The 12,490-nt window shown below is 35.9% G+C and overlaps 1 protein-coding gene and 1 non-coding gene across 3 annotated transcripts in view; both read left to right on the top strand.

Moving 5' to 3' along the window:
- CDH9 (cadherin 9) overlaps positions 1 to 12,490 on the top strand; it is a 136,981-nt gene that overhangs the window by 33,091 nt on the left and 91,400 nt on the right. The window lies entirely within an intron of this gene.
- Positions 620 to 726, top strand: LOC111556933. The gene has a single exon (XR_002736629.2). It is a non-coding gene; the product is annotated as a U6 spliceosomal RNA (small nuclear RNA).

Here is a 12,490-nt window from a genome sequence, read left to right on the forward strand (position 1 = left end):
GTGGCGCAGTCGGTTAAGCGTCCGACTTCAGCCAGGTCACGATCTGGCGGTCCGTGAGTTCGAGTCCCGCTTCGGGCTGTGGGCTGATGGCTCGGAGCCTGGAGCCTGTTTCTGATTCTGTGTCTCCCTCTCTCTCTGCCCCTCCCCCGTTCATGCTCTGTCTCTCTCTGTCCCAAAAATAAATAAAAACGTTGAAAAAAAATTAAAAAAAATATTTGTACTATTCTCGAACTGAAATGTAGCATCCCTCCCAATTATGTTTATGGGTATTACTACACAGAAGTATTAGAGGTATCTGTGATTTTATCCTCAGTAGGAATTAAATATCATACTAAGTGCTTCGTATGTTCATTTTTTTCTTTGACACCATGGTACTAATAGATCTGCTGATGGGTTTTGTAATTTATTGCATTAATCAAGAAGCATATATATTATTTAACCAAAATCAGTTTTTAAAATGTTTTGGTAGCTGTATTTTAATAGGATTGATTTTCTTTTTAATACTTATGTCTCATATCTTAATTAATGATTTAAAAACATTATCCTGTAATCAGATTGACAAAAAGTTTCATGAAACAAAAAGACTGAAATTATTCTTTAAAATCTAAAATATTCTCTCGTGCTCGCCTTGGCAGTACAGATAGTACAATTCGAACGATACAGAGAAGACTGGCTTGCTTCCTGTGCAGGGAGGACACAGAAATTCATTAAGCATTCAACATTAAAAAATAATAATAATAAATAAAATGAAATCCATAATACCCGTGAATATTTGAAATATTTAAAATATTTAATTAAAAATTTTAAAACATTGAATAGTTAAAATATTAACTTACCTATGTCTCCACTGTGAAAATTATTATAAATGTCTGGACATTTATGTTATAATTTGCTCTTCCACAGCTATTTAACTTCCCTTCTTCTCCTCCAGACTGCCAAGCACATCCTACCACTACACCCTTTTGTCCCCATTTTCACCCCTCCCACTCTAAGACATAAGCAGGCCAACAGTTTTGTCTGAACTACTGGTTTCTAGACCTAACTCAAGAAAGAAGCTCTGTCAAATCAAATACAGTGTTAAATATGGACAATTTTTAGCACTGTGCACTCTTTCTTAAATGAGAAATACTTAGTGTAGGCTGATGGCATGTGAAACACTCATTAATTTGCATTTGACAGACTCTGATGTTCATTTCTGTCACTGGAAGCTGACGTGAAACCACAGGCAGGAAATTCACTTATACCTTCTCCACTAATTAAAAATTTGAGATATAAAAATAAGTTTCTCTTTAATTTCCCTGATAGATGACATATTATTGAAGAAATTCAAGATGTGATATCACACACACACACACACACACACACACACACGCACACACACACGTATATTCATACATAATGGAACATTACTAAGCCATAAAAAAATGGAAGCTTGCCATTTGTGATGGACGCACAGGGATTTTTACTAAGTGACATAAGTCGGACAGAGAAATGAAAAATGCTGTGTGATTTCACTTATATGTGGAATCTAGGAAACAAAAAAAAAAAAACAACAACCAAAGCCCAGTAGAAACAGATTCATAGATACAGGGAACAAAGAAAACATTACTTCTAATGTCAGCGATCTCTTCGGGGTGTTTCATAAATAAACTTTTTTTATGTATGTAAGACTATATTTCTGGAATGCAAACTCCTCAAGGAGTCTGTTATTCTTTTCACCTAGAAAAATGCCTAGAAAAAGAGTAAGCATTTTGTATATATTTGGTAGAAGAATTAATATGTAGATTGTTCTGATGACTTCATCATGTCATTATATTGCATGTAAGTTGCATGACTTTCTTACCCTTCCCCTTTCATAGACATTTAGTTCATTTCCAAATTTCTCCAATGTTTCTGTCAGAATGTTTACAGGCAACAGATGACATACTCAGTGACTGAGACTGTTGTAATAGACAGTGAGGGCAGTGTTAAAGGCACTAACTAGGGATGGTGGCATGGCAGAATTCACAGCAGCATAAACTTGTTACCCCTCCTGGATCTACAGGAGGAAGGCGCCGGAGTAGACATTACTTCCGAGAGAGTACCGGTTATTCTAACAGAGCACCAGCTATCTGAAAGAAGCTGTGGCTCATTGTAAAGAAAAGCAACTGCCCATTAAGGGTGTGGTGTGGAGAAGACTACCTCCAGCTCCTTCTACCCATCATCTCCTGCCTATGCCTCACACTGGCTAAATGCACCCAAGGACCAGTGAGCCCACTGACACAGTTCCTACAAATTCATCTCCTGCTGCACTGAGCAAAGTAAAAACTGAGAGTGCGTCTGAAGGTGCAAACATAAAAAGGTCCAGTACATCTCATACTAAACAATGCTTTGATAAATATGGTTATACCCAAGCCTCTCTTTCAAATGCCTAATTTCTTAAGAAACTTTCTTAGAATTTTATTCATTAAACACTGTAAACCATTCTAAGGCTTTGATCCTTATTCACAAATTACTTTCAACAAAATTTTATGCATTTTACTCTCATCATTAATAATATTCTTCTTTTTGTATACCAAGGACTATGCCCACCCTGCTATGCCTTAACAGCACTCAGGACTATTCTTGCTTTTTTCAGAATTTTGGCTTTCATTGTCAAATATTAAGCCAGGTAACCTTAAACCTTAATTATAAAATTTGCATTTTCTTACCTTCCATTGAGACTGAAACTGTATTCTTATTTTTGTACTGCATGTGTAATTTCAACCACTCTTATGGCTTTAATAACCCTGGAATGCACTGGTGAAACTCAATAGTCTCAGTCAGTCCTGACAATTCCTTAAATTCCAGACTTGAATGTCCAAATGCTTGTGGATTATCTCCACTTGGATATTGAATAAAGCATGTTCTAAATCAAAACCTTGATTCCCTAATTCCTCATACAACCTAAACTTCTCCAGCGCCTCTAATGGGCAAATGGCGGCTCTAATCGGATGTTCAAGCCAAAGCCTTGGATTCATTCCTACCTACTCCACTTCTGTTCATTTCATCCCAATGAGAACATTCACTTATCAGGATTATTTGGATCACCTCACCATTTTCTCTGTCTCCTTTCTTTCCTTATAAAATCTATTTTCCCATACGCCAGAGTTACCCATTTAACATTAAGTTATGTCAGAATCCTCCGCAGCCACAAACCCTCCTGTGATTTCAATATTATGAAGGTTAAGACTCCTTATCATGGCTTGTAAGACTCTAGAAGTCTGTTGCCTCTTGAATCTCATAGCCTAGAATTATCCCCTTGTTCACTCAGCTGTAGATACATTTATGTCCTTTCTATGACATGAAGGCTTCTAACATGAACATGCTTTCTTCCCCTACCCCTTCCCTGCTAAGTGTTTGCATTTTGTTAGTTCCTTTCTCTGGAACACTGTTCCCATTGAAATCCTCATAACTATCTCCCTAAGTCCCTTCAGCTTTATGCTCAAATATCACTGTAATCTAGAATCCCCCTCTTTGATCATATTATCAAAAGTAACAGAACCTTCCCCAACACACATAATTTATCCCCTCTATCTGTTAAACTCACTTTATTTTTCTTAAACTTTATTTTTAGAATAGTTTCAGATTCACTGAAAAATAAAGAATGTAGAACATAATGTTCCAATACATGCTTTACCTAGTTCCATTTACTATTAACATATGATGTTAGTATAATATATAACTTTTTATAATAAATGGATCTATTTTGATATATTGCTATTATTGAAGTCCGTACTTTATTAAGGTTTCCTTTGTATCTAATAATTTTTCTGTTTCAGAATTCCATCTAGGATATTACATTTCATTAGTAGTCATGTGTTCTTAGGCTTCCCTTGGCAAAGACAGTTTCTCAGACTTCTCTTGCTTTTGATGACCTAGATGGTTTTGGGGAGAACTGGCCAGGTATTGTGTTGGGAGGCCTTCTATTGGAATCTGTCTAATGTTCTTCTGTAATTAGCCTGAGTCTGGCTTGGAGGAGAAGGCCACGGAGGTAAAGTGCCATTTTCCTGATATTGTGTCAAGGGTACTTAACATCAGCTTGATTTTATATTGTTGATATTGACCTTGATACCTGGCTGAGATAGTGTTTCTCAGGTTTCTACACACAAAAAAAATGCATAAAAATAATAAATAATAAATAAAATAAAATAAAAGTACTTGTTTCTTCTGGGGCACTTGGGTGGCTTAGGTGGTTAAGTGTCCTACTCTTGATTTCAGCTCAGGTCATGATCTCAGGGTTCATGGGTTCGAGCCCTGTGTCAGGTTCCGTGCTGGCAGTGCAGAGCCTGCTTGGGATACTCTCGCTCCCCTTCTCTCTCTGCCCCTCCCCCCTCAAAATAAATTAATAAAGTTAAAAAGACCAATTGTTTCTTCCAATTTTCATACTATACTCTTTGGAAGGAAGTTACTATGTACATCACACACTTACGTAGTGGGAATGTAGAATCTTCCTGCTTGAGGGCAGAGTTTCTATATAAATATTTGGAACTCATATTAAGGGAGATTTGTCTTCTCTTCCTCACTCATGTATTGATTGAATCATTTATTTATATCAATCTGAATGCATGGATATTTATTTTACCCATGTAATTATAATGTAATATTTTAGTTTCTTGCTCAAATTAATCCAGTTTTGGCCATTGAGACATTTTTTTTTTGTTCTGTGAGCTTTTGAAATACCCCTGTCAATGGTATGTTTTTGGTGTTTGTGTGTTTGTTAAGCAGCCCTTTACTTCCACACCTTGCAAGATGCTCCCAGCTCATGTTATATGTTTCTTGGTCTAGTCCTAGAGCCAGCTATTTCCCCCAAGGAGATCTGGTTCACTTAATTGGAAAACTGTATTAGAAACCAAGATCTGGGTGCTAGGTTTATTGGTACTGGGTGGCAATGCGCTAGGCCATCTTGGCTGACAGAAAAACAAACAAACAAATATTCTATACAAAATTGTACATATGCACACATCTATAAATATTTCAATATGTAGCCATCTGTAACTATATCAAAGTATACAACTTTTTCTTAATGCCTCCAATTCTAATCCATCACCACATGAATTTCACTGTTCTCCTCCTTTTGCTTATCTGCAAATTCCCATAACAACAGTAAGAAGCCGGACTCCCAATATCTGTCATCTATTTACTTAATTGTTCAGTTTCAGTATACATGTGTAGCAGCATGAGACTTGTTAACCTATATCCTCAGGAGAAGCAACTTTATTAACTAGAATGCAGTTTGTTGAGAAAGCTATCTTTTCTCCCCTGAATTGCCTTTGCCTTGTTATCAAATATTAGTTTACTGAATTTTTGTGGATCAAATTCTCTACTCTATTCAATTGTATGTATGTGTCTATTCTTTTGCCAAAATCATGCTGCCTTGATCAGTGTAAATTTATAGTAAGTTTTGGAATTGTGTGCCACTTTATTTGTTTGTTGTTGATGACTATTTGTCCTCTGCTAACATTTCTACAAGGTAAGGTACTTTAATTCATTACCGTATCATCAGTGTCTAGAACAGTGTTTGCATGATTTTTTACCAGTTTTTCTTAGACAGTGAATGAATAAATGCCCACAATTCATTGGCGCTTCTTTTTAAATACTTACATAAGTCCACTACTTTGTTACTAGTTTTGAAGAATATTTTCATTTCTTTAAACTTTTTTTTATTTTTTAAAGTTTATTTTTGAGAAGAATATTTTATTTATCAATGATACTGCCTCATTCTCTATAAAGCTTGTTGCTGTCTTTTTCCCCCTCCTTTTCTCATGTATTTAAGAAGTTCACCAGATTGTGAGATGTGTTGAGACTTAAGTGCTCTTCTGTCTCCTACAGAAATTGAACTGCTCTTTCCCACATAAAGCCCTCGCTTCATCTGACTTGCTGCATTGTTCACAGACTCTCTGTTGTGCTTGGTGAGGTGTTTTTTTGTTTTGTTTTGTTTTGTTTTGTTTTGTGTTGTGCTGTTTTGTGTTTTTCCCTCAGCTGAAAGTGTTATTGCATGTGCTCCTGTGATAGGATGGTGTGGATTCCCATGGGCCTTCGTATAGCCCAATTTCATGCTGTATACTATGTCATTTCCTCATACCAACGTGGAAATGTTTAATCTAGTTACTAGTGTTTTAAGAACATATTGACTGAAAATGTCATTTGTTTATGACACTATCAAATTCTACCTGCCCCCCACACCAATAATACCTCATTAGCCAACATTTTAAACAAGTCCTGAACATGGACCTCTCTCACTTAGCTGTTCCATCTCTCACACTAAGTTGCTTATAAGGCATATCTACAAATTAAAATATATACAAACTAACACCCCCTAAATTGTCTCCTTTCCCTCCCAGCCCTGTTATATATCGAATAGATATAATAGTATCGGAACAAACTTCAAGGGGGGTATAAAAGGATTATACATAAGTTTTGATCCTTGTGATCCCCATTCAGGGGACCAACACTGGGGAAAAGTGCCTATTCTTTTAATTGAAAGTCATTGCCTTTTTCATATATAACAGGGAGTTATCAACCATTATTTATTTTCCTAATCTAGTCTCACTAACCTTATAGATTGTGATTATCTTTCTTTTTTTTTTTTAATTTTTTTTTCAACGTTTTTATTTAGTTTTGGGACAGAGAGAGACAGAGCATGAACGGGGGAGGGGCAGAGAGAGAGGGAGACACAGAATCGGAAACAGGCTCCAGGCTCCGAGCCATCAGCCCAGAGCCTGACGCGGGGCTCGAACTCACGGGCCACGAGATCGTGACCTGGCTGAAGTCGGACGCTTAACCGACTGCGCCACCCAGGCGCCCCTGTGATTATCTTTCTAAAATTCTGGAAATATGGTCTTTACATCTCTTTATATTATATATATATATATATATATATATATATATATATATATATATATAATTTATTTTTATATATGTCTTTATATTCTATTATGTACAATGTTATAATTGTTATTTTTTAACATAATTTAGTTAGCATATAGTGCAACAATGATTTCAGGAGTAGATTCCTTAATGCCCCTTACCCATTAGCCCATCCCCCCTCCCACAACCCCTCCAGCAAACCTCAGTTTGTTTTCCATATTTAAGAGTTTCTTATGTTTTGTCCCCCTCCCTGTTTTCATATCATTTTTGCTTCCCTTCCCTTATGTTCATCTGTTTTGTATATTAAAGTCCTCAAATGAGTGAAGTCATATGGTATTTGTCTTTCTATGACTAATTTTGCTTAGCATAATACCCTCTAGTTCCATTCACGTAGTTGCAAATGGCAAGATTTCATTCTTTTTGAGTGCTGAGTAATACTCCATTGTATATATATACACCACATCTTCTTTATCCATTCATCCATCAATGGACATTTGGACTCTTTCCATACTTTGGCTATTGTTGATAGTGCTGCTATAAACATTGGGATGTGTGTGTCCCTTCGAAACAGCATACTTGTATCCTTTGGACAAATACCTAGTAGTGCAATTGCTGGGTCATAGGGTAGCTCTATTTCTACTTTTTCGAGGAACCTCCATACTGTTTACCAGAGTGGCTGCACCAGTTTGCATTGCCACCAACAGTGCAAAAGAGATCCTCTTTCTCTGCATCCTCCCCAACATCTGTTGTTGCCTGAGTTGTTAATGTTAGCCATTCTGACAGGTGTGAGGTGGTATCTCATTGTGGTTTTGATTTGTATTTCCCTGATGATGAGTGATGTTGAGCATTTTTTCATGTGTTGGTTGGCCATCTGGATGTCTTGTTTGGAGAAGCGTCTATTCTTGTCTTTTGCTCATTTCTTCACTGGATTATTTGTTTTTTGGGTGTTGAGTTTGATAAGTCCTTTATAGATTTTAGATACTAACCCTTTATCTGATATGTCATTTGCAAGTATCTTCTCCCATTCCGTCAGTTGCCTTTTAGTTTTGCTGATTGTTTCCTTCGCTGTGCAGAAGCTTTTTATTTTAATGCGGTCCCAGTAGTTCATTTTTGCTTTTGTTTCCCTTGCCTCCAGAGATGTGTTGAGTAAGAAGTTGCTGCAGCCAAGGTCAAAGAGGTCTTGCCTGCTTTCTCCTCTAGGATTTTGATGGCTTCCTGTCTTACATTTAGGTCTTTCATCCATTTTGAGTTTATTTTTGTGTATGGTGTAAGAAAGTGGTCCAGGTTCATTCTTCTGCATGTCACTGTCCAGTTTTCCCAGCACCACTTGCTGAAGAGACTGCCTTTATTCCACTGGATATTCTTTCCTGCTTTGTCAAAGATTAGTTGGCCATACATTTGTTATCATTGTTATTTTGATAGGACACTGGCAAAACCTGATTCAAGAGCTTCTCTTTGATATCAGTCTATCCTGCCAGTTTTCTAAAGACCTAAAACTAAATATTTAAAGCTGAGAGTTTACTTATGTTAACTATTCAGAAATCCTTATACAAAGCTGGCAGCTTTTATTTCTTCCAACAATTTCTGTTTTTCTTGAAATCATGTACAACATCATTCAGGTAAGTGTAAAATCTCAAATTGTAATGTGACAATAATTGAATATGAGGTTGTTGAAAAAATCAATAAATGACTTTAGAGATCTTAAATATATATTGAATAAATATGATAACCCAATAATTAATTATATATATTCATATGTATGCCCACAGACATTTAGGTAATAAATGGAAGAATCATCAATTACTGTGAAAAATAGACATGTTAAAACATATAGCCCTAAATAGTTCCTTGATTATGTAAGACTAATTTTAATGTCTACTTAAATTCATAGAATTTGTTATTTACATTTGTGTCACTTAAATGAGTTGTCAGACTTGTCTCTCCAACTGATATATACATCGATATATCTCTATCTATCTATCTATCTATCTATCTATCTATCTATGTAAAATAAAACACAATGCTATGTTGGAAAGATCACTGGCCAAGGAATCATATAACATGTATATGACTTTTGCCCAAACCATAAAATAATTGTGTAATCAGAAACAGCTTTCTTCATTTCTCTTATCCTCATATATCTTACTGAAAAAAATTTAAATTATATGACCAAATCCAAATTTTCTAAAAAGATAGATGGTTAATTTATGTGGAAGTACTTTGTTGATTACAAACAGTATAATAAGATATAAGTATATAATTGTGTTATAGTTACATTTCATTTGAGAAATTACCTGAAAGACATGATTGGAATTATTAAAATACTTTATCTGAGTTTACACTATAGGGATAAGAAATAATGATATAATTTAGTTTAGATGTGGATTTTATATACTGAACATCCTACTTAATTACAATAATGCACAGTTGTTTTTTTTTTTTTTTTTTTTTTGGATTCACAAATAGCCAACAGCCTTTTTTCACAAATGCAATTGAAATATAATTATGGGAACAAGGGAATAATAATAAAACAATTTTCATTTTTTAAAGTTAACAAGATTCAAGTGAATTCCCTGATTACAAAATCAAAGTTAAAGCAAATTTAAAATATTGTACTTTATAATGCATCTGATGGTATTTATTTATCAACAAAAAATATGATTAAAATGCAGAACATTTAAGGCTGATAGAGATAATTAAGCATAGAAAATTTAGTAATCAGCTTGTTGCTATTGAATGAATAAAGGATAGGAAGAATTTTTAATAAACCCCATGAGATAAGAGCTTGCTAACTTTAAAACAAAGTGCAATAAAAAACGTTTTATAATGTGTCCTTTTGTCTAAAAGCAGAGGAATGTGCGGGTGTTAAATTGGCCACAGGAGGCATACACTATTATTCCTAAATGTGAAAGAATTATGCTAAGAATTATAAGGAAAAGAATCTACTTAGTGAAAGGGATTCAAGTTCAAATAAACAGTCTATAATTTATATGAATCATGTTCTAAAGTTCATATTTAATCCCACATTATGCAAATGTTTATGCATATTGTTCTTATTTTACTGAAAAAATGGACTGTAGTCCATTTGTTGGGAAGAAAACCAACAGAGTTCTTTTAAGAGCATATTTTCCTCCCAGCTGAGCTCTTTCCTTATCTCTATTAGCTTGTTTAGGCAATGGAATATTAAGTCAATCTCATTTGTGATCCCAGACTCAAATTGAGGATTATCTATTTAGGCGTGAGTCAACTAATTTTATAAATACGTATTAAGCACCTACTATATATCAATAACCATTTTATGCAGAATACAGTGACTTACAGAGTATCTCACCACCATACATGTTATATCATAACTAGAAAAACCCATCAATAAATACATAATCCACTAAAACGAAAGAGATCATTAAAATCATGGTAAATACTATATAGGAAATAAATGGATGGTATGAAAGAAATCAATAAAGACTGAAGTGGGGTAGGGTGTTTTTGAAAAAGTTGTTATAGAAGACTCCTCAAGAAAGCAGAATATGATGGAAAAACTGAAAATAATAAAACGGAGATGGCTATGGATGAACCAAGTAAGACCGTTCCAGGTCACACTGGGAGGAAAGAAAGACCCTGAATAGGGCAAAAGCAGGTGAAGGAGGCCCCAGGTGCGCGCACATGGAGCATCATTATCTAGCAACAGTACAATTCATACCAGGAGCACTGACATCAGTCCAACAGAATTCAAATCCTGAATGCCTTCCACCTTTCCCACAGGTGTCTACCACCTTGTGATAACAGCAGGTTATTTAAACAAGCAAAGCCTCAGTTTGCCCCTTTGTCCAATGTGACATCCCTTCCTGGTAATATTTCTGTGATGGGAGTTAAAGAAACGATGCTTGAAAAAAGACTCAGAATAGTGTCTAGAACACAGAATGTACGTTAAGATAATGTTGGTTGCCAGGCTCACAGATGTCAGGAGGCTATTTCTGGACCAGTGCAGCCCAAGGCAAGGGGGTACCTGGATTTAATTCTCAGTTCTTCTGGGTCTGCTTATATAAACTTGGGCAAGCCAATTAACCTCTCTGTGCCTCAGTTTCCTCATCATAATATAAGGGATTATGGAAGAACTCATTTTAAAGAGTTGTCATAAATATATAGATTGAATTAGTAGGACAGCGAATCATTTCACTTCCTATGATTAATATGTTAGTAATAGTACCAGTATAAAAGTGGCCAGAAATAAGAAAAAAACTTGATTCTTCATTTTCCTAATAGATCATCTTTTATAAGAGGTGTCCCTGCTATAAGCGACCCCACAAAAATGGCACAATTTACTCAACACACAAACTAATAATCTAAAAGCTATACTTTATGTATCTTTTTTCACCTTCAATATTTGGAGCATAAGCAGGTAGCATCTACTCTTATTGACGTGTCAATACTTGGATTGTATTCATGCCTTAGGTCCATTTCTCCAGAGTTGGATCCTGAACCAAGGATTAGTATACAATTGATTAGTTAACAAATTGCTTCCAGGTCAGAAAGTGAGAAAGAGCATGGGAAAACAGAATCCAAACAGGGTGTGATTTCAAAGTTTCAGTCTCCATGAGTCTGTAGGGGAACTCTGGGATGTAAATAAAGTGTGAATTTCCACATTTTTGCACCTGTTAGACAATGGCTCAGGGATTTCACGGGAGATGATTGTAAACTTGTAGGCACTTTAGGCACCCTGTGCGTGTGAGCAGAGTGGTTCCAGTAGCCAAAGGAAGTCCTCCAAAGAGAGTTGCAGGTGCAGGTCATTAGAGGCAAAAGCCTGAAAAAATTTTAGTGCATGTGGTGTGTGTGCGTGTGCGTGTGCATGTGTGTGTGTGTGTGTCCATATTAAAGAATGAAGGGAACCTGAGCACAGTGTCAGTGTCCACTGGAAACCACTTCTCCATATGCCACTGCCATCTTTTTCTTAACTTGAGAGATAGACTCTAACTGATCTCCCCCTTAACCAAATTTCTTGCTTACCCTCTAACCTACTTTCCACTCTGCAGCCAGATTGATCTTTTCTAACCATTTCATGTTAAAAATCTTCCAACTGATTTCCATTGCACTGAAAATGAATGCATTTTTTTTTTTACTCTAGCTTATAAAGACCTATGGGATCCTGGCCTCTGCCTAAGTCTCTGGCTCCACCAAATACAACTTAGCTTTTCTGCTTAAACGCTTATTTCCATCTGAAGTGGGTATCACAGTTAGAACAGACCACAGGAAATGAAGAATGCTCTCTAATTTCTCTTGCAAGAGTGGTCAGTAAAAATGATGGTGAAAAGAGATTTCCCACTGGGGGGAAAACAGGTGTCCAGTGTGGTCAACTAAGGAATTTGTTGTATTTTATCAAAGTGAGACACCAGCTGTTCTTGAGATCCTTCGGCTGCTCATTTCCTACTCACCATCACTGTTCAAACCATGCGGGGCATGTTCTGAGCTAGTGGCCACCAGATGGTACTTTTCCATTGCACTTTTTGACTCTGTACTTTTCTGATATTTATTTCAGTGTTTTACATCTGTTGTGGTTAAATTTACCAATTTCCTATAGTTTACAGGATTACAAATAGCCACATAA

This window comes from Felis catus, chromosome A1 (assembly GCF_018350175.1).
Source record: "Felis catus isolate Fca126 chromosome A1, F.catus_Fca126_mat1.0, whole genome shotgun sequence".
NCBI classification, from domain to species: Eukaryota; Metazoa; Chordata; class Mammalia; order Carnivora; family Felidae; genus Felis; species Felis catus.